At 43.1% G+C, this 26,329-nt stretch overlaps 1 long non-coding RNA gene across 1 annotated transcript in view; it reads left to right on the forward strand.

The window, feature by feature from the left end:
* The first annotated feature begins 7,955 nt into the window (after window positions 1–7,955).
* The window catches only part of LOC309886751, a 41,029-nt gene continuing 22,655 nt past the window's right edge, over window positions 7,956–26,329 (forward strand). The window contains exons 1-2 of the long non-coding RNA XR_014318981.1: window positions 7,956–8,038; window positions 10,309–10,512. This is a non-coding gene — a long non-coding RNA (uncharacterized lncRNA). The remainder of the gene's footprint in view (window positions 8,039–10,308; window positions 10,513–26,329) is intronic.

Genomic DNA, 26,329 nt, shown 5'->3' on the forward strand with positions numbered 1-26,329 from the left:
ATAGCAGGCCTTAAGAGGTATGAAAAGTGTAACCCAAAGCAGATCTTATTTACTTGTCCGTCACCTGGGGACATTGGTGACGAGGCAATAAAAAGTGGTTCCAAACTCCCACCCTGTCACATTTGCCATACTTGTGGCTCCACATAACCCATAAGACATATTGTCTGCTCTCCTAGTGTCCGTCCCTGAAACAATTTGATCTATACCCATCTTTTGCTCTTTGGGAGGAACAGAACGTGCTGTGAATGCAGTGCTTTCAGTGACAGACGGTATTTGCACAGGTTTCTCTAGATGTCTGTGACTTGACTACGGGCTAGGAACAAGTCAGGTATTTTCCTTCTCTGCTTGGGATTTAGCCTGCTCTGTGGATGCTTCCAGACAGTTTCTATCTCTGGGTGACCTTAAAGACTGACCTGTAATGAGACTGCTTTTCTTTGCACTGGGGATGCTCTAGTCTGTACCACATAGTAGGTATTATCCCAAAATATTTGCTCAAGGGGAGGTAACGCTCAGACCCCCTGCAAGGGTTTTCTCCCCTCATCCTCAGATTACACAGTTCCAACAGACAGCTAATGACACACGTAATGATGATAAAAAGTAAGTGCGACTGCAAAGGGTAACATTTAAAAATAATGATATACCTCTAACTAGGTCTTATAAAAGGAAGTCTTAAATAGCGAGAGAGAAACAGATGCTTTGGGGGACTTGTGGATAAAAATAGCGGCTTTCAATTTGCAACCAAAACAAAAATATGGCCCCACTTAGTCAACCTCAACACTAGAAATTCCTGTGAAAACCATAGGACCCAGGGCTGGGAAGGCATGTTAACTACCTGGTACTGCGTCTGCGGTGGTTTTGGCACATTTTTCTGGCTCCTACCTTGCCTTAATTCTTGCTTTTCTACCCATACTGGTGCCTGGCGAATCCTGTCTTACTGGGCCTGATGGTTTATTTAACAGCTCTTTAGCAGGCTGAGACCTTCAGATTCTGGAAAAATGCTCAAGGTATGCCTGGGCTATGCACAAACCATCTTCTCCATGGGCAGTGTGGATTTTGACAGAGCTGGTGTAGGTGTAGGTGTAGCACACTCGGGATCTTTGCCCAGTGTCGAGCATTTTCCTCGAGGCAGGGCTCCGCGGGGCTCAGTTATCCACCTCCGTGATGAAAGACTGAATCAGCCTCGGCAGGGCTGGATATGTCTGCTTTGCGGGATGAGGTTTTCAAAGGCAAACTACAGACGGCTTGCTGGAGGCAAAGGCAAATATCCTTTTCCCAGCTCAGCTGGGCTGGTTGAAGGTCTGCATGTCTGCAGGCAGCTCTCCCCCCCGCAGCTCACCCAGGGGAAAGAAGTGTGCGAGCGGTCCCTAATCCTCTCCAGCACTCCTAGCTAGGTTCGTACCCTTTTCTTTGGCTGGTTTTAAGTTATAAGGACCGATTTTTGCATTGACACCTATGAGAAGTTGTGCCGTGCTCCCTTCTCCTGGCTCTGCTGTGGGAGTGATAAGCTCCTTGGCAAGCAGCTCGAGTGCTACAGCATCCTAAACCCCATCTCAGCCGTTTGTAAACCTGTGGATGTGAACGGTGAGGTCCTGCAGGCAGCTCTGACTCTGCAGTGCTGGGTTCGGAGCATCTATCTGTGCAAAAGGACTGAGCAAGCTGGGGAAAGGGATGTGTTTGTTTTGTGTGCTTTTGTTTAACTGGGAAAGACACTACAAGGTTGGAGATAGTGCCTTTATAATATTCCTACTTTTTTTCTTACCTGTTAAAGCAAAAAAAGCAAACCTTTCTTTTAAATGGGTAGTTTTAACTCATTCATTTGGTGTTTTTGTTACAGGTGGTTCTTCCCAAACAAAGCTAAGCAGTCAGGTGAGTCAAATATTTCACTTTCCTGCACATCTATGCATGAGGAATGAGAAATGATGAGTGGGACCAATGCTGGACACCTCTGAATTTCAGGGATTTAGGTTCACAGTGGCCCCATATCCTCCTAACCACTTACCCCCAGAGAGGCATTTTTAAAACAGGCATTTTGTTCTTTGTCTCTTATGCAGTGCTGCAGATTCACTGGCTTCAGAGCTTGCATTTAGTGATTAGAACTTTATAATTTTCTCCTTTACTGGTAATGCCCTCACACTGTCATTTGGAGCTGAAAGGAAAGCGCGCTGCCAGAGCTGGCCCCACTGGGTGCCGCGATAATACTCTTAGGAGCGAGACTGTCATTAGATTAAGTGGAAGATACTGGTAGAGTTGCTCTTGATGGCCAGCCTCTCTTTTCTCCACATGATGCTCGGAGTCCGACTCTACTTTTCCTTTCAGATTTCCATATTGTCCCTCCTTTGTGCCTTGTCAGGAGCATTAGTCACAGCTATCCATCTGCATCGTGCGTCGCAGCTGAGACAAAGCCCGTGGGACGTGTGGCTGCCCGGCACCCTCACCCTGCATAGCACGGGGCTTGGATCCCTCGTGTGAATAGCAAGCACTGGGGCAGGGAATCAGCATTTGGCCCTACATGCCCGCTGCATCACGATATTTATCCTGGGTGGGGTGGCACCTTGGTGGGATGTTGGCTGTGCTGGGACCACGCTCAGCTCTGGTGTGGAAACGCGCTGAGGCTGACCAAAGGACTCGTTTCTCCCATTTTTACTGGTAAAAAGTAAAGGTGATGCTCATTCGGGCAGTGTGGGCTCCGCTTCTGGAGTTTTACCTTTAGTAAAAGCCCTCAGCTGGACCTGAAAGCAGGGTGACACTCTGGGGCTAGCCCCAAGGCACAGCCCATGGCCTTGGCTTTTCCCAGATGTGATGCTGATGTATGAATTTGTAGATTACTGGGTTCCTCACGTGAGGCTTGAAATCCTCATCTCGTGATATGTGGCGCACACGAGAAGCAAAAGGCGGGTGCTGAACGATTGTCCCGAGCTGTGTGTCAGTGGGAGAGGATTTGAGACCGTCAGAGACAGAAGGAGGGCTTCTAGAAAGAGATTTCCCGCACCCAAATAACAAGGAACAGGGAAAAAAAGTAATTAATAATAATAAAATTAAAAAAAAGTTGAATTTTGTCCCAGCCAAGGAGTGAGGAATGGGTGGTGCTGTGCAGCGACCATCACCTTCCTTGAATGGGTCAGGCTTGATTTAATCCCCCCCCTTCCCTAAAAGCAGAAGGTGAACAAACCATCTCTAAACGTTCAGGAACACACACATCAGAGACTGGAGGGGGGATAAAAAAAAGAAAAAAAAAAAAAAAAAAAAAAAGGTTGTTTAATATGGATATCTGACCCCACTGTGCCGGGAGAATGAGGCAGTCTGCGGCCCCCAGCGTCTGGTGGCAGGGAGTGGGTCCCACATTGTTGGCTCTGGCAGGGTTTCAGACATCTGCCAGGGGACGGGGATTTTGTTGGGAGAGGTGGCAGAGCGAGGGGAGCGAGAGAGAGACGCGAGCAAGCGCGGGGAGGCTTGCAGCTTTCTATATATGCCCGGATAATGCTTCCTCTTTAAAATTCCCTTACTAAGCTCGGCTCCTATATTTTATATTCCCAACGAAGGTTCCCGCCCCCCCGGCCCTCCCCACCCACCGCCACCCTCTCTGCCTTTAACTTGGGGAGCTGGGAGCTGCTACATCCACCCCGTGTGCTTTGCCAGGCAGCCCGTTTAAGGCCAAGATTAATGCAGTGCATTGGTGCAATCGTGCCGCAGTGCTGCGTGATCGGAATACGAGATGGAATATAGGGGGAAAGGCCAGAAATGTGCCTGTGTGCTGAGTTTACACAAGTCTCCTTAGCAACTTGTCTGATTTTTATTTATTTATTTATTTATTTTTCTTTTTTTCTATGTGGGGTGTGTGTGTGCGTGTGTGTCTGCGTGTGAGCGCTGTCCCAAATCACCAGTGGATAAAACATTCCCCGAGTTTTTAAAATAGCTCCGCTTGTTGGGCTCGTTGTTGTTTTTCCTTCTCCCTTTCCTTTTGTTAAACTAGGGGCTTCGTTAATTAATTAATTAATTTATTAATTTATTTGTTTTCCTGGAGGGAGGAGGGCACTGGAGGGGGGGGGGGACACCGAGCAAGGGGTGGCAGTGGGGCTGGGGGTGGGGGCACCGCAGTACTTCTCATTGTGACTTCGAGAGAGTTGGTTCCCTTCCAGTTGTTCACATCTCAGCATGTGGAATTAGTGTGCTTTCTCCCGATTTGCCACAGAATTGGCAGTAGACTGACGCTGTTAGTCATTTGAATTGTGTTTGGAGCCGGGCTGATTTTTTTATTTTATTTTATTTTATTTTTTTCCGTATTTATTTATTTCAAAAACATATATATATATATATTTTATTTTGAAAATACGCACGATGTATTTTATAGGCTATAAAATGGAGGAAAGGGGAAAAAAAAAAAGAAAAAAAAAAAAAAGAAAAGGGCGAGAGGATTGTGGCACGACTGTCCCCCGAGCCATCCCTTTATTCCCCTCCCTGTCCAATTTTTTTTTAGTTGCCTCCTGAAGAACCCCCTCCCTCCCTCCCCATAGGAGGGAGTGGCCTTTTAGTGATCAAGGTACGTTGGATTTTTTTTTTTCCCCCAGTTTGTGCGATACTTTATTAATAGCGTGGGGCAAAGAGAAAGGCTGGAGGGTGGGGAGAGCAGGGGAGGAGGTGACGGCGGGTGGAGAGAGAGGAAAGAGTTATCCTCGAAGTACTGTACCTTGAAATAACTCGAGGGAAAATAGTTGCTGCCTCACTTGAGCTGCTTTCCAACCCTTTCTGTGCGCTTTTACTTTTTCTTTTCCTTCTATTTCTTTTTTTTTTTTTAAGCTTTCCGGGGGGAGGGGGAATGAGGGTGGGGGGGTGAGAGGAAAGAAAAAAAAAAAAAGAAACTGAGCCAAAAAAATTTTGAAGGCTTGATTTTGGCTTCTATACAAACAGATGTTGCCTGTCATTCCGCTGTTAAGCAGGCAGCAGATTGGAGCAAGCAGCAGCAGTTCAGGGGGAACTGCAGCAGAACTGGAGAGTGGGAGATCTGTAGATAGAGAAATACCTTTTTGTTGTCGTTCTGCACATAAATATTTTTTTTTCCCCTGGAATTATCTCTAATTGCGACATGTCTCTTTTCATTTTTATTTTTTTTTTAACTTTATTTATTTTTTTTTAAGTGGGCAAAACAAACTCAAAGCAAAATGGAAAAGCACTAGGAACTCTCACCTAAATTTTTACCAAAACAGCTATCTTTCGGGCTGGTTTGGAGAGCTTTTCGCTTTGCTGTCTTGTTCCTTTCCACATAGGCGAACACGTGTAGGAAAGGGGGTTCTATTGGAAATGCTTAAGGCATTCTCGGTAAGTGAATGTTTACAATGAATTAGGACAGGGATTCTCTTGTTTTTCTTGCTGCGAGCCCTGTTTCTGTTGGGTTTGCCCCGGAGTTGTTGCTGGATGTGGAATTGTGAGGGTTGAAGGCCTTTCTGTCTCCTTTCCAAGTTTTAGCAGCGCTGTAGGAACACGAATCGCGCTGTTTATACAGTCAGAAGTTCTAACGAAGCACCGATACGCTCCATATCGCGGCTCTTTTGTCTTCTGTATGCGCTCGTGGGTTTAACCCCCCCCCGTTTTTTTATGCTCTCGTTTTTTATTTCCCCCCCTTTTGTTTTTAATTTCTGCCTTCTGCTTTAATCGTAGTGCGCTTGGGAGGGGAGAGCAAACAGCAAAACACGGCGAGCTGTGAGCCGAAAGAGTTAAAAGTTTCTTGGCACAGGAGCAGCAGTTTAGCAACAGATCAATTCATTTAAATGAAAGAAATCACAGACCAAGCCATCTGATTTTGAAATTTCACATCTTATGCTTCCACTTTAGAACAAAGCTTCTGTTTTTCTTTCGCTCTTATTAATTCACGCTGCTTTTGTTGAAGGCTGTTGGTTTTCATAGGAACTTTAGGTTGTCTGTAGTCTGTCTCTTTCCCTCTTAAAATATGAAATCCGGGGGTGTAGCCATCCTCTGCTAGTTGCAGTTAGTTCTGCTGTAAAGCCAGCCATAAACCTCTGCACATATAACAGCTGGTGTCAGAGCTGTTTTCACCCTTGATTACTGTATGTTTGAAACAGCTTCCATTTTCTGCCTTGCAGGCTGTACAAACAGTCAGTCACCTCTGTGCTGTGAAAAATAGTCCTCTTCAGCCTCTCTGACTGTCCTGCAGGCTTTCTGAGCACACAGGGCTGGCTCTGTGGGTACCCACGGCACCGTGTTGGAAGGGGGGATTTTCTCGACCCAGATAAGAAGTATTTGCCCCCTCCAACATCTGTATCGAGCAGCAGTTGTTCAGACTGGCTGTGTGTGTGCCTGAGCGCAGTCCTGCAGATGGAAGAGTTGTATCCCTCTATGCCTTACCACGTACATCGCCCGTAAGCCACCGTAACACTTTTAATGGCCAGTTAAAGTCTGAGAAGGATCACAAGCAACTTTCTGTGGCTGTTTGTTCAGTTAAATGCATTCGAGCTTTGGTACCAGTCCCAGTAGTTTTGTTCCTATATCAAGTCAAATGAAAGAAATAAATTCATAGAGAGAGAGAGAAGTTAGGGATTTTTAAAATCTATCCCCATCTTCCTTTTACGTTACCTCCTCTAGAAAAAAAAATAAAAATAAAAAATAAAAAAAGGACTTGCTTACGAGAAATGAATGTGCTTGGTGCAAGGATTCGCAGCCCCGTACTGAATTTTGATGGAAGCTTTTGCGCCGTGATGCTGAGCCTCTTCACGGTGGCATTGCGTCAAAGGAGAGGCCGTGGCGTTGGGGCATGGGCGAGCTCCTATCAGAGGGAAGCAGCGAAAGGGTGGGGAAGGCGTCCGCGAGCGGGGGGAATCCTTTTGTTCGGCTGCTCCCCAACCTCAGCTTCCCTGCACCCCCTGGAAGAAATCCTCAGTGAGGAAGAATGGTCTTAAGCCGCAGAAAGTGGATTTAGAAAAAGTGGGTGGTGGTGGGGGGGAGAAGTATCAACCTCCACCTCTAGCGCGGCTATGGTTGGTCGTAGATCTGGACGCTTTTATTATTTCCTGCTCTTACACTAAGATCCCAACTGCGTGTAGGGAAACGGCAGGATTCGGAGCGTGAGTCCGTCCCCCCCCCCAATATTGGAAATATTTCTGTGGGTGTCGTTGTGGTTACATCACCGCGCGCTCCTTCCTCATCTCCATTCTTGTGCAAAATTCAAATAATTCCCCCCCCTCCCCGATAGCAGCTGTGCATGGTTTTTTAAGTCGGTCTTTAACGTTGCGAAAGGAACAATAAAATGAAAGGCAAAACCGGCATCTTAAAACTTGGCAAGTGAAAGCAGCTTGGACTGGCAGCCAAGAATCCTGCTGTGGTGCAAAAAGAATAGCATCCACGAAGCCACCACAATCCGGGGTTTCTCTTCTTTTAACAATCGCATCGGCAGAGAGAAATAATTATTCCTTGTATCAGTGTTAAAAGAGTCAAAAAGCTTAAAATGCTTGCTTGGTGAACCTTCTCAAAAGCAGGTAACGATCCTCCTATTTGATTCTGTTTTATCAGACTTTAATTGGATAAGGATCTATATACGATAACTAATCGGTTTAAGAAGTTGATGCGTGTTACTAACTAGCAGGGGATGCATTTGCTGCTGCAACTTCCACGTTGTTTTATTTTTCTTAATCGCGTTGGTGCAGATAGAATTGGCAAACTTCGTAAATGCTTGTGTTATAAGAAATGTTTTATTTCCAGGGATTTAACTCATTGTGTGTGGGGGGGGCAGGAGCGGAGCGATCCAAGGTGTAACAGGGAAAATAAGCTTAAAAAAAATAAGAATAATAATTAAAATTGGGAAGTCGGGGGGAAGGGGGGAGGAGTAAGTTCTCTTTTAGGACCTTGTCTGATCCTTTTGCTTCTAAAGCTGTAGCCTCTGGGTATATAAAGGTAGGACCCATTTCTTGAAAATTTGCCATGAAAATATCCATAAATGTTTTGTCTTCCAGAATACTTTCCTTGAAGAGTTGGGCCTAGCAATATGGCAGCGCCCGTTCGATAAGAAATCTTGTAAAGTGCTGCTACTGAGGTAATTTGGTTTCTCATAGATCCTCAAGTCAGTATATTTCTTTTTCTTATAATGTCTTCTTATTTTAAGTACAGAAATCTGTTGATTCAGGTCTTTATACCTATGATAGAGAGTGTGTGTGCATAAATATATATGAATATATATGAATATATATTTATAGGCCTGAATAGACTGGAGGGGAGGGAGGGTGGTAAGGGAGAAGAATGGGAATTATTTAGTGGTCGTGTTTCTTATTTGACTTATTTTCGTGGCAGAAGTATGAAATGGCTGCAAACAGCTTTTTACTCAGGCACACAATGCATTCCATAATGATCGATTTTCCTGGACAGGGCATTTATGCTTTGTGGTTTGCAAGGATACCACCCACAGACCAAAACCAATGTTATGTCTTTAGAGACTTTATTTCTACATGTTTCCTTCTATATTCCTCTGGCTATAAATCCAGAAAATGCCAGTCTTATACTGGTTTAATACTAAAGAAAGGTGTATTACTTTTTTTTTTTGGGGTGCCCCAGGTTCTAGAACCAAAGCCTTGTTGCTCCTGTGATTGTCGACGTGTTATAAAATTAATAGTAAAGCAGAATATCCTTGGCATAAAGATATCACAGTCCTTCATGTAAAGAATATGATCCTTAATGTACAGGTTGGGGCTTTTTGTTTGTAATCTTAGCATTCTAGTCAAATGCAGTGTGAAGACGATTGATTTGTTTGCCTATCATAGATTTTCTGCCACTGTGTGTATGTTCATCAGGTTTTCAAAAGGTACAATAACAGTATGGGGAATGTACAATAATCAATGTGGGGAATTGTTTCAAAACCCAGGTCTTGTATAATCTGTGGGTCTCCTTCAACCCCCCCGAATATATTGGATGTAAGTGAAATATTTTTTTTTTTTAAAAAAGCAGTACATATTGAAAAAATACTAATGATCTATATGTTTTAAAAACAAAACCAGCAACAACAAAAAAAGCAAAACACAAAACCCTGTTCATTTGCTGCTGCCTTTATCAGTTTCAGAAATTGTCCCGGAGTTTGTTTTGCAAAATGCATGAAAAGAAACAGGTTGGTTCCTGGACACTCGTCCTTTACAGCGTGTGGGTGCCACTGAATGAAATGTCTGTGCCACCCAGCTGCCTTTCCCCAGGGCTTGCAGGAGTGCAGAAGTGGTTGATCGGATTCCTAGTGGGGACCTGCCGGAGTGCTTTATTTGGCACACATAGGTGCTTTTCTAAAGATAGCTATTTCTGCTTTCTCTCTCTCTCTCTTTCCTTTTTTAACAGCTGAAGCTATGGTGATGGATCCTAACACTTGTTCTCTTTTGTTCTGTGAAAGCCCGTCAGGTAGCAAGGCAGTGGGAGCTGCTGGGCCAGAACTGCAGCAGAGATCAGCCCTCGTTCAGGAGCTAAATAAAGGGCGTATTTATATTTTTCTTTTTGGGTCAACACCTAACAACTGTCCTTACGAGCCTGCGGTGGGCTCTTAGAAGGTCTGGCTTAGTTCTGCCTCTGAGAAGAGCTGTGATAATTCCCTAATAAAGATCAGTTGCTGAAGTGTGTTGGGTGCCTGCAACCTCCATTCAGACCAGTAAGAATTGAGGCCACATGTCCTACCACAGGAGGTATGTACAGGCCACCCAAATGGTACATCTCGGTTTCCTTCAAGGACTTCAACTATACCCCAGTGGTTAGAAAATGAGATTGTGAGATATTAAGGGAAAAGAAAAATGCTTTAGAACTATGAAAACCTAGTAAAAATGTAACCTCTGCGTAGTACGTGTGCTTCAGTGAGCCCAGTACTTTCCTATCTCATACAAAAAAATAAGGAATTTCTCTGCCAGCAGGGAATACATGCAAATTCTCATACCCTCATATATACATTATATATATATATATATACATTAAGGTAAAGAAAATTAGGATCAAAATGAATATGCTCCTAAAGAAAATACTCTGTGTTATGCAGCATTGCATTATCACATGAGAGTGACGTGCAAAAGTCTGATGGAAAAAAGCCTTTCCCTTGTAAGAAATACTGATAGAGGCAGCAGCAGTGTTACTGATCCCGATACTGTGCCTATTAGGCCCTAATAGAAGGGTCAAGAGGCAATTTGAATTACAGTCTTAGGTTCCCTGAAATAAATGAGCTTCGTGGTTGGAGGATTTGGGTTATTTTTGGTAGGGGAACATTTGTTATATTCCGTTTGCAGTTCGGTTCCAAAGAAGTGCACAATACGTGTATTTGTGCGTGATGTGACTCTGTTCTGTCTGCAGGACCACGTGCTCCCCGACCCATTGCCTTGACTGCTGCACACATTGCAGGGCTAGACCTTTCCGAAAGCCGGGTGCTCCCAAATTGCATTTAGGGTCCTACGTAAAAGTTTTGCTGGTTTTACAAAGATGCTCCACGCCTGCAGCTTCTGCTCTTGGTAGGAATTTCGGGCACTGAAAACTTTGGAAAAGCTGGATACTTTAAAGGTAGGTATCACAGTAGAAAGTGTAGGAATCTAAATTTAGACAATCAATTTCGCAGATAACCTTTGGACAGATGGCGAAAGTTTAACATCTCTGGTGCTGGATGGAACAGGAGTTTCGTGTAACCCAGCTCAAGCAGCGTTCCAATAAAGGAAAATTGTATATTTTAATTGCATACTTACCAGGCTGGAAAGGTTGAAGTGTTTTATTTTAAGAACCTCCACAAGAAGTGGGAGAACTTTTTAAAAGCATCCAAATAACAAAATTATTTTCCAAGTGCTGACTGTTTCATTTTTATAGAGAATAATATTAGCTTGCATTGATTTCGTTTGTCTTCTGAAGAAAGAGAAGAGGTAGAAAGCGAACATTTTGTGACTCTTTAGGCACCAGTTATTCTGACTGATTTTGTTCAAAAAACCTCCCTTTGGAGCTTACAGCCAGCCTGCTATTCGGCCTCGTTCCCCACCAGTTGCCCACCCAATAAAATTTCATTAATGGGAAATGTTAGTTACGCGGGAGAGAAACTTGGAAACTTTGGGGGAAGGAGGGGGACGCTTCTTGCTCGCAGAGACAAAACTTTGCTCCGCGATTATTTTTCAAGACTTACTAGAAAAACTTTTAAAGCAGTTTTATGTTTGTCATTGTATGAAGAAATGCAGGCAGACAGCAGAGAGCTGGAGTTGGGGGAATTTTCTGGGTTGGTTAGTAAAGTGAAAGGACTTTTATTTTTTCTTCTTTAAAAACAGAATTAAAATAGCACCCCAGCTCAGTAATGACTTCTCTGAAAGTTAAAACAACTCTTACGCAGTTGTTTCTTCTGCCTGTTTTAACCAGGCTGCCAGAATGGAAACGGGACAAGTTTTTTTTTTTTTTTTTTTTTTTTTTTGCAGGGTGGGGGTTTGCATGTGTATAGCAGTGCTGTGTACGTCGAAACCTGCTCTTTCCGAATTTGCTACACCGTTAGCGATAGCCACCGGCGTTGGCCATTAATTCTGTGTAATCCTCAGTACTCCTGTCCAGCCAAGGAGCTGTAAGAGAGAAAGGCAGACCTCTTGCTTTATGTTGTTTATTTTCAGATCTGTTTTATTTTGCTGAGTTTTTAAGGGAAGCTGTAGCAGCAGAGCTGGTGTTATAGCAAAGGCAATAAGCAACTCTTCCCCCCCTCGGAGAAGGGGTGTTGGGGTGCGGAGGGGAGCGAAGGCTGCTGCTTACTAACAGCTCTGAAATTTCGTTTGCAGAAATGGTTTTCCTCTATTAAAAAAAAAAAAAAAAAAAAAAAAAGCAAAAATAAAAAAATAAAGGCCAAACCTAGCAAATTGCAGAAGAGCTCCATGCCTGTTGCCACAAACCCGTAGATCCGAACTTGTGGTCATATTCCACACAAGCTTGTATCTATAGGTATGTGTCTGTCTGGCAAGTGCACAAAGTGGTGTGTTTCTGCATTTCAGCTGGCAATGTTGAACTCTGCTGTTTGTGTCTTCCGTCTAACCCACTCTTCCCTCCTCCCGTTTTCCTTTTAAGAGATACAAAACGAGAGCTGCAAATCGTGTTCTGCAATTATCATATCAGTTTTCAGCGTTGGTTAGTGTTAAAATACACGCAGACAAGCCAGCAGCTCGTTTGTGCCTGAATAAAATGGGACGGGGGGGAAGGTATTTGCCATCAGCCCGAAGAAATGAAATCTCAGCTACGTTACCCGCAGGTCTGGCAGTGGGGCAGGGGCAGAGGTGGCTCTTAGGCTTTCGAATGCCGAGGTTGTGGGGACGCGGGGAGAATTGTTGCATTGATAAAGTAACGGGGATCCGTTCTTCGCTTCGTGACGGCGATTTGTTTGTGAGCAATAGGCGCCTCTGCTCGTCTTTATAGCCAGTAACTTCCAATCTCCGGACACGCTGCAGGCTTGCAGCTCTGTGGCAGAGCAGGGATCGCCCCTCCAACTCCTCGCTCCCGTTAAAATTAGTTTAGTGTAGAATCCCAATCCTCCTAATTTCACGGCACTTAATTCTTTTCAAATAGTTTTTAAGGGGGAAAAAAATCACGCTATAAACTCCAAAAGATTGGTAGAGCAGGGGGAAAAAAACCACGTAAGCAGGCAATATAAAACCTGCTGCGTAAAACTAACGTTTTTCAGTTGCGAAAGTGGAACAATTATTTTTGAAGAAGTTTTTTTAAAACCCCAACATACAGATTCTGTACAAAAATAATTAGAACGTGAACTCAAAATAAAGTCTGACTGTTTCTTTCCAGCAGCTTTCAGTGTTATTTCTACCCAAAGATTTGGTCTGTATTTCCACTTTTAAATTTCTCTGTGTTTGAACTTGGCTGGTTTGACACACGCTGCTGCAGTCCAAAAATGTTTTTTTTTTTTTTTTTTTTCCCTTGCTGAATTTCCAGGGTTTTCTATGTGTTTTCTATTTATTATAGAAACATAAAATGATGGCAAAGAAGGCATCTGCTAATAAAATTGCAGCCTAACTGCTTTTCTTTCTCCCTGTGAATTAAACTTGTTTTTTTTTTTTTTTTTCTGTTTCTTTCAAAAAATGCACAGTTGGCCATTTTATGTGACCGTGCATTTCAGCAGGCAATATTCCCCTCCTGCACGTGTCGGACACCAAGTTGGGAAGCTGTGGCTGCAGTAGGTGTGTGGTTTCCAGCAGATCTCCTGCTGCTGGCTGGGCCGTGCGGTGCTGTGCAGCCTTTTTTTGGCACCCGTAGCTCTGGTCTCGTGGGCTCCAGGTGGTTCTGTGCAGGGCCTGTGGCACGTGTCCACAAGCGGTGCTTTGGCTCTTCGTAAAATGGACAGTAAGAGGTGATTGAAGAGGGTGAAGGACACATCTCTTCCAGGCAAACGTGTCGCAAGGCCACATTGAAGCGGTGCTGCGACGTGCTGCCCAGAACATGGGCCCTGGGTCAAGATCTCCCCTGGGCACTGCTTGCTATCACCTGTGTAAGTGCTGGAGGCTCCCAGTGTCCCAAAACTTCCCCGGTGCTGGTTCCTGCCCCTGTTTTCCCCTTCGCTAGTGGATGTTGCTTCAGCCGCAGTGGAACGAGCATCATTCATCGTGAGCTAGGACAGAGGCAGGACGAGGTTGCATTTACTGGTGGCAGTGAGATCTGGTTTTGCTAGAGGCTTGCCATGGTTTTTGTTTGTCTGCTTTTATTATTGCTCTTATTATTACTACTACTATTTTATTTTAAAACACCCTAAATATTCAGTGCATTAGATTCCTACATTTATGGCTATAAAGGAAGTCTTGGTTCATTTAATCTAACCTCCAAAGAGAAATCTGGCCAAATGCAGTTCCCACTATAAGGCGTACGTCTGCATGGTGGCCTCTTCCCTGGAAAGCCATCCGGAGACATCAGGCACCTGGCAGAATATGCTGAGAAAAGCCCAGAAATTGTCACTGATGTTTTTGGAGGCTGGCGCTTCAGGTGACATTGCTCTGAGAGTGCCAAGAGCCTGTGGGAAAGGAATTGGGCAGATGTGCTGCAAAATGAGATGCTCCAGTTGGGGTTGTGGAGGATTTGAAAGCATATTTTTGGATTAGAAAACGAGTATTTGAATCTAGGGAGAGGAAAGAGGAAACAGGCTTTTCTTTTGTACCATATTTCGGTGCAGTCTCTCACCGACTATGTTGGGATCTGCTAATCAATATCCAGCTTTTTTCCTTTGGGTGAGAGACTTGATCTGCACGTGGCTGGATGCTTAGCAAGCAAACTGCAGAAATGTGCCTCTAGGCATGGGACTGAGGTGTCGGCCGTGCTGCTGGGAGGAGAGCTGCTGCATCCTGCTCTGAGGCTCAGCACGTGTGCTGGGGCTACTGGTTTTCTGCTGCTGACAAGGAAAAAGGGGCAAAATCTGCTTGGAGATACTGTGGGTCCTGCACAAAGAGGCCTCTTGGACACCGTTGTCTTCTACTGCTGCATGGCTACAGGGGAGATGCCGGCGTGGGCACTGGTAGGGTGAGCATTTGTGTCAGGAGCACCAGCATCGCTCTCTGAGCACGGCAGAGCCCTGGTTTCTGACGTGTAGCTCAGGTCTTTGTACAGGAGTGCTCTTTTGCTATACCTGTTCACTTGATGCTGCTAAAACTGCCTTCAAGGAACCAAACTTAGTTCTTAGCATGGCCTGGCTCCAGCTTCTGCCTCCCTGCCACTAGCTCATGTGCCCTTCCCCTCCCCTCTTCCTCTTCCTCTTACATTTTACTATTTTTTTTAATTTAATTTAGCTTTTTTTCTCATTAAGGTACCCCCACCTTTTTTAACCCTAGCCTCTGATGTTCTCCCTCTGCCCTTCGTTTTTCGGCTCATCTTTTCGGACAGCACCGTGTTGTGTTCTCAGCGTTCATTTGTGTTTCTTTTCTGCTGGTTGTGTTTCACTGCACTTCATTAAGTTTTAGAGCGAAACTCGAGTCTGACAAAATGATGTGAAGAACCTTGAAATGCATCTTCCCTTTAGGACGGAAAAAAAGCTGATTGGAGTCTGTGTAGCTTCTACCTGTATTTTCCTCAGGATTATTATTATTTTTTTCCTCACTTTGCTGATAAGGAGCTTGTGTTTATGCAGCAGCTTTGATCCAAGTGCCATGCAGGGTGCACGGAGATCTCTTCATCAGTCACTGAGTTGCAGCGGCCGCATCACCATGCACAGGCATGCTGCAAAATGGCTCAGGGCAGGAAGTACTGGAAGCTTCCCCCAGTTTGCTGTTGCAGAGGAACTTAAGGAAATAGAAGGCAGTCGCTGTAGCTGGCAACAACCCAGAGCATCTGCACATAGACTGTACCAGGAAGGCCTTGGGGACATGAAAAAATCACAATATCCTCTCAAAAAAAAAACGTGGTACCTTAATTAATGCAGTCCCATTCTCTATCAATATGCAGCCATTGCTTTAGTGCCTCCCAAGAGGGGAAAAAAATGCCTCCTGTAGAAATACGTGGCTGTGTCTGCATCTGCGGGAGCTTTACTACAAGCGTGTTTCATTTTGCCAGAGTTACAGTTTAATCCAGAAGCAGTAGTTCTTGTCTGAGGAAGAAAAACAAACCTCTTCCAAAGCAAACTCTTCTTTTTCTTCAGATTTGGTAAACCGTCTCCTTCTCCCTCAAAACAACAAGACTGTTTCTCGTTTCTGTTAATGACATCTTTCCCTGAAAGCTCTTGTAATGCTGCTCGCAGACGAGCGTGTTAGATGGCACCCACTGGGGTGCAAAAATTATTTCACTTGCCTGCTCCCCCTTTTCCCAGTCTCGTCTGGTGTGGAGCACAGTAAGCCCTTGTCAGCAGAGAGGAGCACACAATAGCATTCGGGTAATTAGTATAACCATATGCAGTGGCAAATGGGAATCATGATAAGCAGAATGTAATTGTGTACCCTGGAATTTGAACCTTATCCAAATACTCTTATTCAGATAATCAAATCTGGTTAAACTCTTAAAAGGCAGATAAATAACTACTTCAGTAATCTGATTTTTTTTTCCTTTGTTTATTTGCTTTTAATCAGCGAGGGAGAAAATAAGGAGAGGATGTTCTTAGATACGGATGTTTGAGAGGCAGACACCTTGAGCCAGGCAGTCTCCATAACGTAGGTGACCTGAAGGAGGAGAGGTGTCCTCGGTTGAAGATACTCGGTATCACTGTGAAAAGCAGCCTTGCCATGCCACCATGGAAGTGGCACCAGGCTTTTATATGGCTTTCTGGTAATCTCCTACGAGTTCTTTTACTTTCTGTGTGTGCAAAACCAACGTTGGCTCCAGGTCCTCGGCGTGCTGTGCAGGATCTCGAACAAGAGTGTTCAACCTGGGCTCGCCGAGCTTCACACCAAAACCAGAGGGCACTGCTCAAGCACAGGGCAGGCCTTGGGCAAAAAATACGAGGTTTTGGGGTCGTCTAGAGTTGCTGCTGCTGTGCTCCAGCTGCTGACAAAAAGCTATGTCTGGTTCAGGAGCGAGAGCGTGGCTACCCTTCCCCTAGAAACTACCAGATATTGAAATGTCATGTTGAGTAAATCTTCAGATTGCTGTAACTCTTGCTAAAAATTCAGGCGCAGACCATTTTTGTAATGCCTTGAAAAATTTTGGAGAGCTTTCAAAATATTATAGTTGCTCTGGTTTTCAGCTGAGCCCAGCTGAGGAGACTTCTTGCCTTAACTTGCAGGCTCTTGAAGTTCCCGACCTTCTTAGTCCACCTGCCAGGCTTCCAGGAGAGTTCTCTGAGCCTAGAGATAAACTTTGAACCTCTTGAGGTTCCTCATCACAACCAAGTCCCAACAGCAAAGTTGCATTGAATAAAATTGACGGGGAGAGCTGATCAGTAGGAATCGTGTCAGCATTTCCATTGTAAAATCACATCAGGCTGAGGTTTTTGAAAGTCCTCTCTTTAACGGATCACTCCAGGCTGAAATTTAGCAAACAAGATTTCAGACCTCAAACTGGAACAATATCATTTGTGGGTTTGGGTATTTATTTTTTTCTCAATGACTTCAGGAAGTATGTTTGCTTCATGAGGATTTTCTGCTTCCCACCCCCTCCTTGGCTAGCCCTGCAGCAGCCTGCCTGGGATCTGAAAGTGAAGGTGGGTTCTTCCTCTTTCAGTATCCTTCAGAGCCATAAAGATTCAGACCCACATGTCAGCTGATGATTTCACTGCTGGCGATAACAAAATAGAGTTCTGCTTTCTTGAACTCATTTGTACTGGGCTTCCATTGCTGGCATCGTTGTTATCTTGACCCTGTGAAGTCAATGAGTGGTCTGTAAACACACACAAGTGTGGTATAGCTGAAGGGGCTTAATACATGGGGCACTATTTTCTGTGTCATTATAATTTGGGGATGTTGTACCCTCTGAAGAGCAGCTTTTCTATAGAACATGACTAAATTGCTGCTTTGCATAGAAGAAAGTTTTAGGAAAATGGAGTATTCTAGCCATTAAATCCTTAAAATCAGTGCCGGATTTGAATTCTGCTAGTTGTCTTGGGAAATTAAATGTAAATCTTGGATTCATCTAGCACAGAATAAAGGAAGCAGGTTTCTGAGATCTGCTCTCACCTGAAGTCCATGAAGGGAACACGCAGTAAAACAAGCGACACTTCTGCACAACTCCTAGTCCAGACCAAGCCTGCACCTTGATCTCAGGTCTTCTGAGGTCAGTGGCATGGGCTGCCATTAATTTTGGTGACAAAAGCCCCAGATCTGGCTGGGAGGAACTGCTAGAATGAAGTGTCTTCCCCATTTGAAAATCACCGAGCACGAATGCTGTCTGTTCCTGCTGGAGGACAGGTTTTCCCCCGTGTTTGCTGCAGCTACGGCGTGTATTTAACGAGTCAGAGTTACACAGAGTAAAGGGCATCGTTTTTAGATTATACTGTCGCTTTAAAATAGAACTGGCTGGGCTGGGACGGAGATTTCCTTTTGTCCACAGACGTGTGAAATCATTTTTCAGATTCTGAAGCAGCGAGGGGCCTAAAAGGGTGCACGAACAATAGGCGCTGGGGCACATGAACTTATATAGGAACGCACGGCTCTGTGTGATGCCATTCTCCCTACCACTATATTTCATAGGAACTTTTATGACATCGATATGTATCATAATTGAACATTGTCATTAGATTACATATTTACCCTAATTACATAATTAGGTATGATTGTGCTAATTGGGTAAAGACATAATTGACTAAAATCACCAGAAAACAAACAGGGAGAGTCACACCACCAAAAGAAAGTGTCTTAATAGACATCGGTGCTGTGAGTCTCTCATGCTCTCACCCTAAAAGAGGAATCTTTATGGCTTGTAGGTAGTTCCCAACTAGCCAGGCACTGACAGATGTAGGGAAGGTGCTGAGGTGACGGTAATTAGGTGACTTCTGTTTTAATATTAGGTCTCAATTCCTCATGTCAGTAACAGCAGCAGATATTGTAACTGATGGCATGACTAGATGTGCAACACTTTTTTTTTTTTTTTTTCTGCTTGAAGTTACTGTTCCTCTGGGGTGCAAACACACTTTCATCTGTCCGAGCTTCATCTGAGTTCAAAGTGGTGATAGCAGAGTATCTAATTCTGAGTCCAGGCTCTCATAGATGGGGAAACTTGCCCGGAAAATTTCTGCAGCAAGTCGTGGAGGTGTCTGAAAATTGACTGGAGGGTGAGCATGGTATCAGACCCTGGGACAGAAGCTACTTGAGTGTTTATAAATGCTTTATCTTAGTCTCTTTGCGTTTTTTTCTTTGTTTTTGTTTTTGTTTTTGTTTTTGTTTTTGTTTTTGTTTTTGTTTTTTTCTCTGTAAAGTAGCTCTCAAGCAGGCATAGGTTGTATAAGGTCTACATAAAGGCTCACTTATTACCATTGTATTTGTGCAGACTGGCTTTGGCATAGGTGGGAACTTGGACAAGAGTATTTTATTGGTGAGGACCTCGTCCCAGGCACGGACACGACCACATCTCGGTGGTCTTGGTGCTTGCAGTGGAAGGATGCGTGCCAAGCGGGGCGCAGCTCCCCGGCTCGATATAGCGGCGAGGGAGGGAGCGAGAACGCTCCTTGACTAAGTGCCAGCACAGAGCTGACAGCTCAGGGATTTGTAAGTGTGGCGATGAAGAGGAAGTTGAGGTTGCAGTGGAAGGGAGGCAAGGAGAGGTGGCGAGTCAGGAACAAAACAGGGACGGTGGCATTTGCCAACCTGAGGAAAAATTAGGTTATTTAGGCTCAAGTTGAGTGTGTTGCTCGTAAAGAATTTTCTCCTACATCTATGAAAGGACCTTTAGTGAGCTGGGAATAAAATGAAACAAAGCAAATTTTCTTCCCTACTATTTTGGAGCAAATTCTTGAAGGATTCTTTGTTCAGCTCAGCTTTATAACTGCCTGGTCTGCAAAGCATGCCTTTGTCAGTCTCATCGCAACGGTGATGTTAACAGTGCTCTCCTTAATTATAATGATCAGATACGGGTAATCATTTTTAAAAATGTTTCAAATTGTGTAGTATCTAACATTTATGGCAAAATTGAGATGCAACAAAGATAAATTGTAGTAAAAATGAGGAGCTTATCCATGTGATACTGAAATGTTGTAGTTTATAAGTAAACTGCATTAGCTGCAGAATGGGATATAGGACATTTACAAGTCAGAAGGGGAGCTACACCTCCTTTGTCACATTGAAAATGAGTGGGATTTGAGATCTTCTGCCACCCTAAATGGGAACAGGTTCATTGGATTCCATAGAGCTCTACTGGTTACATCACTGGATTTCATGTCTGAGGGCAGATTTCAGTGCACAGAAAGGATGGTATTATGTCAAGGAATTGGGATGGTTCAGGATGCTTTCAGACAGCAATAAAGCTCCTGGTTGGAGAGCAGGACCAGAGAACCATGGTTTCGTGATCCAGTTTTGTGGTTGGATCATTGTGCTTAGAAATAAAACGGTTAACAGTGACTCTACTGTTATGGTACCACACTGTGCTGTTAACTAAAATAATGTGTTGGATTTCCAGAGCTGAGCAAACTTTCCTGAATGTGGAGTCATTAGAAAATTCACTAATACTATCAACAGCATGTACATTTAAACCTTGCAGAAATACTGTTTTGTTTTGTCTTTCCCCCAGATATTCTTCCACTGTTGCACGCTGAATTCCAGAGTTATTTTATTTCTCACCTTCCTCTTTTTTTTTTCCTTTCCTTCTTTTTTTTTTTTTTTTTTTTTTTTCTAGACAGGTTCTGAATACAATGGTAGGGCACTGGCTTTTTCATAATCAGCAATGCTACTTTATCCTAAGAAAATAGGAGCAACCAAGATGCTATCTGTTCAGCACAGCTCAGCGTTCGCTCATGAGGTTTGATTCCTATGTAATCCCCTTCCAGCACAGAGCTGCTGTGCCTGAGGATGCATTCACCTGAGAGGCAGGATCTCAGGACCGATTCAGTTCCACTGTTTGCACTAGCATATTTTAAGATGCTAATCCCTGTTTGTAAGCTCTAATAAATAGGCAGCATACTGCTTTAAGCAATAGCTTGGTGGGTAATGGGAATGAGTCACAAAGATAACATCCTGGTTGTTTGACTGTGAACTAATACAAGTAAAAAACGTAATGTGTTCCTTGTTAAGGGAGCACCGTCTTATTCTGGCTACTGAGACAGGCTCAGCATTGCATTTCTAAGATTATTAATCTTAACAAGGAGTTGATGCAAGGGTAAAGTTTACTTAAAATTTACTTGAAATGGTCTACCCCCTGTTGCAGTTCTCCTAATTCCACTTCTGCAATGATCCTTTAAACATTCAGCAGCCAAGATGCATGTTCCAGGGTCAATGCTATGTGTGTTCAAAAAGGAAAAGACATGTTAGGACAAATCTCATCCTAAACGTTTCTGAGTGCTTTAGAAAATGTATGCATATGTTCTGTGCTGTAGTCCAGATGCATCTGCTATGGAAGGGAAAAAGCTTTTTTTTTTTTTTTTGGCCAGGAACAAAATTCCTTCTTGTGTGAAAAGTGACCATGATCTTGTTTATACCTAGCAGTAATAACCATGGCTTATCGTGTCTTAAGTATTAACATATGTAGTGCAGAGAACTGCATTTGGTTTTGGTGTGGTTTCACCAGCAACACATCTATTACTTCTAAATTAGCGCACTGGGAATTTTGAGGACGCTTTTTTTTAACTAGAACCCCTGACATTATGTCGGCTGTGAAGTGGTGGGTAGCTTTCAGCATTTTTGACTGCATGCATCCAGGTTGAGGTAGTAGGTTGTATAGTTTAGAATTACACCAAGGGAGATAACTGTACAACCTCCTAGCTTTCCTTGGGTCTTGCACAAAGCGGCGTGATGAGCGACCATAATTCCTCAGCAATGTTTGCTCTGGACACGTGGAACAGGAAAGAGCAGCAGGTAAGATGAGCTGGAAAACCTTTTCTTTTCTTCTGCCTCTCCAGAACTTCCAAAATGTTCATTCTGTCAGCATTTTTTTTTTTTTTAACCTACTGGTACTATATTATTGAGCATTTAGCAAATTCAGTGGACGAGTAATGCTTGTCTTCCTTTATTAGCATTCAAGAAACGCAATGTGTAACATTCCTAAAAAGCACCATGGCAACACATCAGTGTTATTGCCTTCACGGTCAGCAATCAGAAGTCTCCAAAGGTAACACGAAAAAACATCCTGGATTGTATCAGTTACTGCGATTTGCAAGCAGGTTTCCCTCTTCGTTAGTCCTTGACTGGCTCAGTTACTTCTACAACAGCAGATAAATGAGGCTGTGCCCTGGAGCTCAATGAGTCCTGGCTCACACCTTGCCTCTCGGGAAGGTGGGAGGCTGGTGCTGATGCTTCCAGATAAAACTGGTAAGGGTTTTTGTGAAAGTACCTAAATCTACACAGTCCTCGGGAGAGCTGTTCTTAGGGAATATCCAGTAATGATTACAGTTAGCTAAAATGGTGATTCTTGAGGTTTCTTTCCTAGGTTTGCACAGTTAAATTAGATGTTTCAAAGGCTGATGCTTCTGAACATGTCCTGTAGAGATGGTTTGCTCCTCCCTAGCAGCAGTTTGGGGTAAGGAGCTGTGGAGCTGCCCCAGAATTGTTGTGGGGAGAAGGGACACAGGCTGAGCCTGCAGTTCTGGGCAAACAGGCAAGAGACCATGTTTCTAATGTATCTTAGATGCCTAAAATGCAGGAAGTGTACCTAAATTTGTATCTGCAAATGTAGTCTACTATTTTATTAGTCTAAGTATCTGAGGCCTGAAATCCTGTAATGCTCAGTGTTTGAGGACAAAGCCAAGATCTTCATGATGACAGTGTTCAGGGTTTGGGCTCTGTGGCAGCCTGGATGAGGCTGGTGGCCCTCATGCTTGGTCGGGGCCCAGAGCAGGTGGCTTTTGCCTATACAGCTGGGGGATTCTGGCCACAGTTGGAGTTCCCAGAGGTAACGAGAGACTGTATGATAGTGGATAAACTTCCTAAATTACTTAATAAAAACAAAGGTAAGGCACATGCTTCACTTCCTTATGCTAATCTGAAAAATGTAAAAATGATAGCAATATTTTGAGGTATTTTTTTAATTAAGTAAGCGTTTTTATTTATTTTTTTTTTCCTGGTAAAATGGCCCTTAAAATCTTAAATATCTGCATACCCTTGTTTACTGAATGCAAAGAGAAGATGTTGGTTTCCTGAGTGTTACTGAGAGTGGACTAGTGGGGTTTATTTCATCTTGTTTTCAAAGATGTTTTAGCTATCACTACTGCATTTTGTAACTCTGCAGTTCCTTAGGACAAGGCAAGCATCAGGGCTAACGCACGACTGCTCTTGTGTCTCATGTAGGCACATGCATTAAACATATGCATCTAGGTAAAAAAAAGAGCGATCTTTTTGGCATATTTTAGGAAGTACCTCATTTCTCTACCCCATAAATCTTTTCGTAGCTGGAAGTGCAGATTTTCAGCTGATGTGAATCCAACAAGCTGCATTGTCCCACATCCAGCGTAGAGTCAATGGACCCTGTTCCATAGTGGTCGACTCTTTACCTGTCTGATAGTTTTCTAGGAATAATAATATGAATGGATGGTAACGACTCCAAAATAACTGTTTCTTTTCCTTTTTGGTTGTTGAATTTTAGACCTCCTTTATATTGGAATAAGGGAACTTTGTAAGGTTCAAATGTATATACTGTCTGTGCTAACACACATATTTGTGGCTATCAAACTCAACTTTATGTGCCAGAAGGATATGTAAATCAAATAATCTCTCTGCTCCAAAGAACAAGGAATAATAATGAAAAATGAGAATGGTCAGTGGTACTCTGGAGTTAACAATAAGCATAATTCAATGTGCATATTTTTCTTCTGAACAAAATAGCATTCCAGCTCTCCCCCTGATGAGAGGAATGTATTGTCAATTAATTAGACTTCCATCATATGTCCTCGGATGCCCTTCTATCATATGCCTTCCATATGTCCTTATGTCATATGCCTTCCATATGCCCTCTATGTAATTAAGCTTCTATCATATGGCTTCTATCATATGCCATTTAAATAGATTTCCAGGAGAATATGGCAGTGTTACAATTATGGACCTTTTGCAGTGAGTAAAGGAACAACTCATGAGCTGTAGATTAAAAGAGGAGGAAGCAAAAGCAAGGTGTCTAGCCCTGAACAGTTCCTTTAATTGCCTGTCTTGTTTCTCTCAGCTTGCACAATGAACAGACAAAAGTGTTCTAGTTTCCTTCTCTTCCATTATTGTTCCACTCCCAGTTTTTATTCAGTTAAGTCTGTGAATAGTAGGAGAGATAGTAACTGTTTTTAAGAGGATATTTCCACTGGAATGTAGAGTGAAAAAGAAACAGTCCACCTCCCAGAGAATTGTTTGTCCTATGATAATGAAATCTAAACTTTCATCTGGTTTTTGTCCTTTTAAGTCTGTAATATAAAATGAAGTACCAGAAATATCATGGTGAGAAGACCAATGAAAACGAGACAGTACGCTTTATTTGAGCACACATCCTTGTTCTCCCTTATGGACAGTGGGTGCAAATAGTATTGTGCTTTTCTTGGCATGGTGATGGCTTGGGAGATAGTGCACTAATGTACAAGAATACGTAGTGAAATGGATTCCAAATTTATTGTGGCTTATTAAGGATAAAAACCAAAAATAGGCGCTGATGCCTATATACTTAGGGAAGAAAACTACAGGCATCCAAGGAATGATGAGGTCTTGGAATGGTTTCCAATGAAAAGACAGCCGGTGGGCTCCCTTGTTTTATGTACATTCGTGTATCTGTGCCCTCACCCTTCCCAACAACTTCGGAGACTGTTTTCTAACCCCAATCAAATGTGACAGAGGAGCGGTGACTTCCGAGACCATTCTGCTCCAGCAAGCTTTACCAAAATTACAGCCATATATCCCCTGCAGTCGGGAGGAGAGTTGAAAGGACAAAGAGAAGGTAAAATACAGTCAGACGTGCTGATGTGTCCAAACTATAAAATGGAGAGCGGTTTGTGGTCTATGCAGGTTTACCTGGACTGAATGGATTTAATGAAGTAACGAGAACAATTCAGACAGAATCCCACTGGCAAGCAACCAGCGTGTCCCTGAAGACCTTGTACTCTGGTTGCCAGAGCATGCTAAAACCCATACCATGATGACTTCACTGCAGTTTTCATGTGCTCTGCCCAGATCAAGATTACCAAAAAATAGTTCTATATTTTGCTGGATAGGCATGCTGCTAGTCACTATTTATAATCCAGATGTGTTCCTCAAAGATAGGTGACAGGCTTTATTTTGCTTTACTCTTTTTATTTTTAACTAACTTCTCCTTTAAAACACACACACAAAATATAACCAGTCCATATGAAAGCTCTAGGTCATCAGGGAAATTATTCTGAAAATTCGTGTTGTGGTCCTGCAGCATCATTATTAGAGTTTTCTGGTGCCACAGTCATGAACTGTGTTCTGAGGGAAGTCTTTAAGCCTCTTGTGGTTTAGCCATATCTCTTCCAACACCACTAACTTTTTTTAAAGAATAATTGCTGAAGCGTTGTCTTCAGTAGTAATTTTTCGGTTTGCTGGGCAGCAAGAAAATACTTGAAATAATACACTACTGCAAATTTTCTTTTGCTTCTGTGTTCTCGTATGGCTGTGATAGTTGTGAAAGGTGCCAGCCAAGAAGAAGGAGGGACTCTGGTTATCCACAGAAATTGGTACCTGATTACTTGCAACCCTTCAGGTGTCTTCTGAGCTGCCTCACAGCCGTCCTTGGAGAGGACCAACCTGTGACGGTGAGAAAGCTGAGGCAAGGGCTTTTTCCTGGGCCCTGAATGCTGATCTTCTGGAAAGGAAACTGAAATTCAAAAACTTTAACCGTTAGAGGGATTTTTTTTTTTCTCTTTCTTTTTTAACAATGCCTTTCATCTGTTTCCACACCCAGCTGAAACTATGCTGCAACACTTCTGCTGCTAAATCAGATGCATTAAGTACAGTCAAATTTGTACATAAAAGTTTTGCAAGAACAGGGATGAAATAGAATGGAATGCCAGAATGACTCATTGTTTAATGAATAAGGCCCTAAGTGTTCTATTGATGCCATTTATAAATCTGTATAAAATGTATAGAATTCATGTCATAACTGGAATTCCAAGCACAGCAACCTTGTGAGCTAAATTATGATGATGATAGGGTACTGCACAAATTAATATGAATTTTAACACGCTTCTGCTTGAAAGCTGCTCAGACAGTTAAAAATAAGACAATTTCATTACACAGATTCAAAGCCCAGACCTCAGAAATGCTGCTACTCTCTCCTTTTGAAATTGTAAATTACTGAAGGAGGAAGTTCTTTTTGCGTGTGTTAGAGTCAACAAGTATAACCTATAAGGGAAAATTATGTCCTTTCAATTAGATGTAGATATTGATTGCAATTCACAGTGCAACTGGAAAATGAAAGAATTAGCTGGCATAAACCAGCTCAATATTCAGATGCTCATCTCTCTGAAATGAACAGCCTTAGGCCACAGCAGAGGTCTGAACACACATCTGTTTTCAACCAACTTTTTTTTTCTCATTCTTGCTTTCACCTTTCCATAGATTGGTGGTTAGATATGAAACCAGATGAAGTTCAACATTTGCAGTGTGAGTTTTTGAGATAAGTTCTGTATCCATTCAGACTTCAGTCAGAGACAAACTTGTATGTGCATGGTGTTGGGTTACCAGGATTTAACTTTTTGATAAAAGCTTCCAGTCTAAATCGGAACAGAAAGGAAATCTGAGGTTTGGAAGTTTCCCATAACAGCAGAAGATCCAAAGTGGTTTATTTGGAGCCCCTCCCTCCTTTTTTTTTCTTTTTCTTTTTT

The sequence above is a fragment of the Aythya marila genome (assembly GCF_965140915.1).
Source record: "Aythya marila genome assembly, chromosome: 23".
Taxonomy (NCBI): domain Eukaryota; kingdom Metazoa; phylum Chordata; class Aves; order Anseriformes; family Anatidae; genus Aythya; species Aythya marila.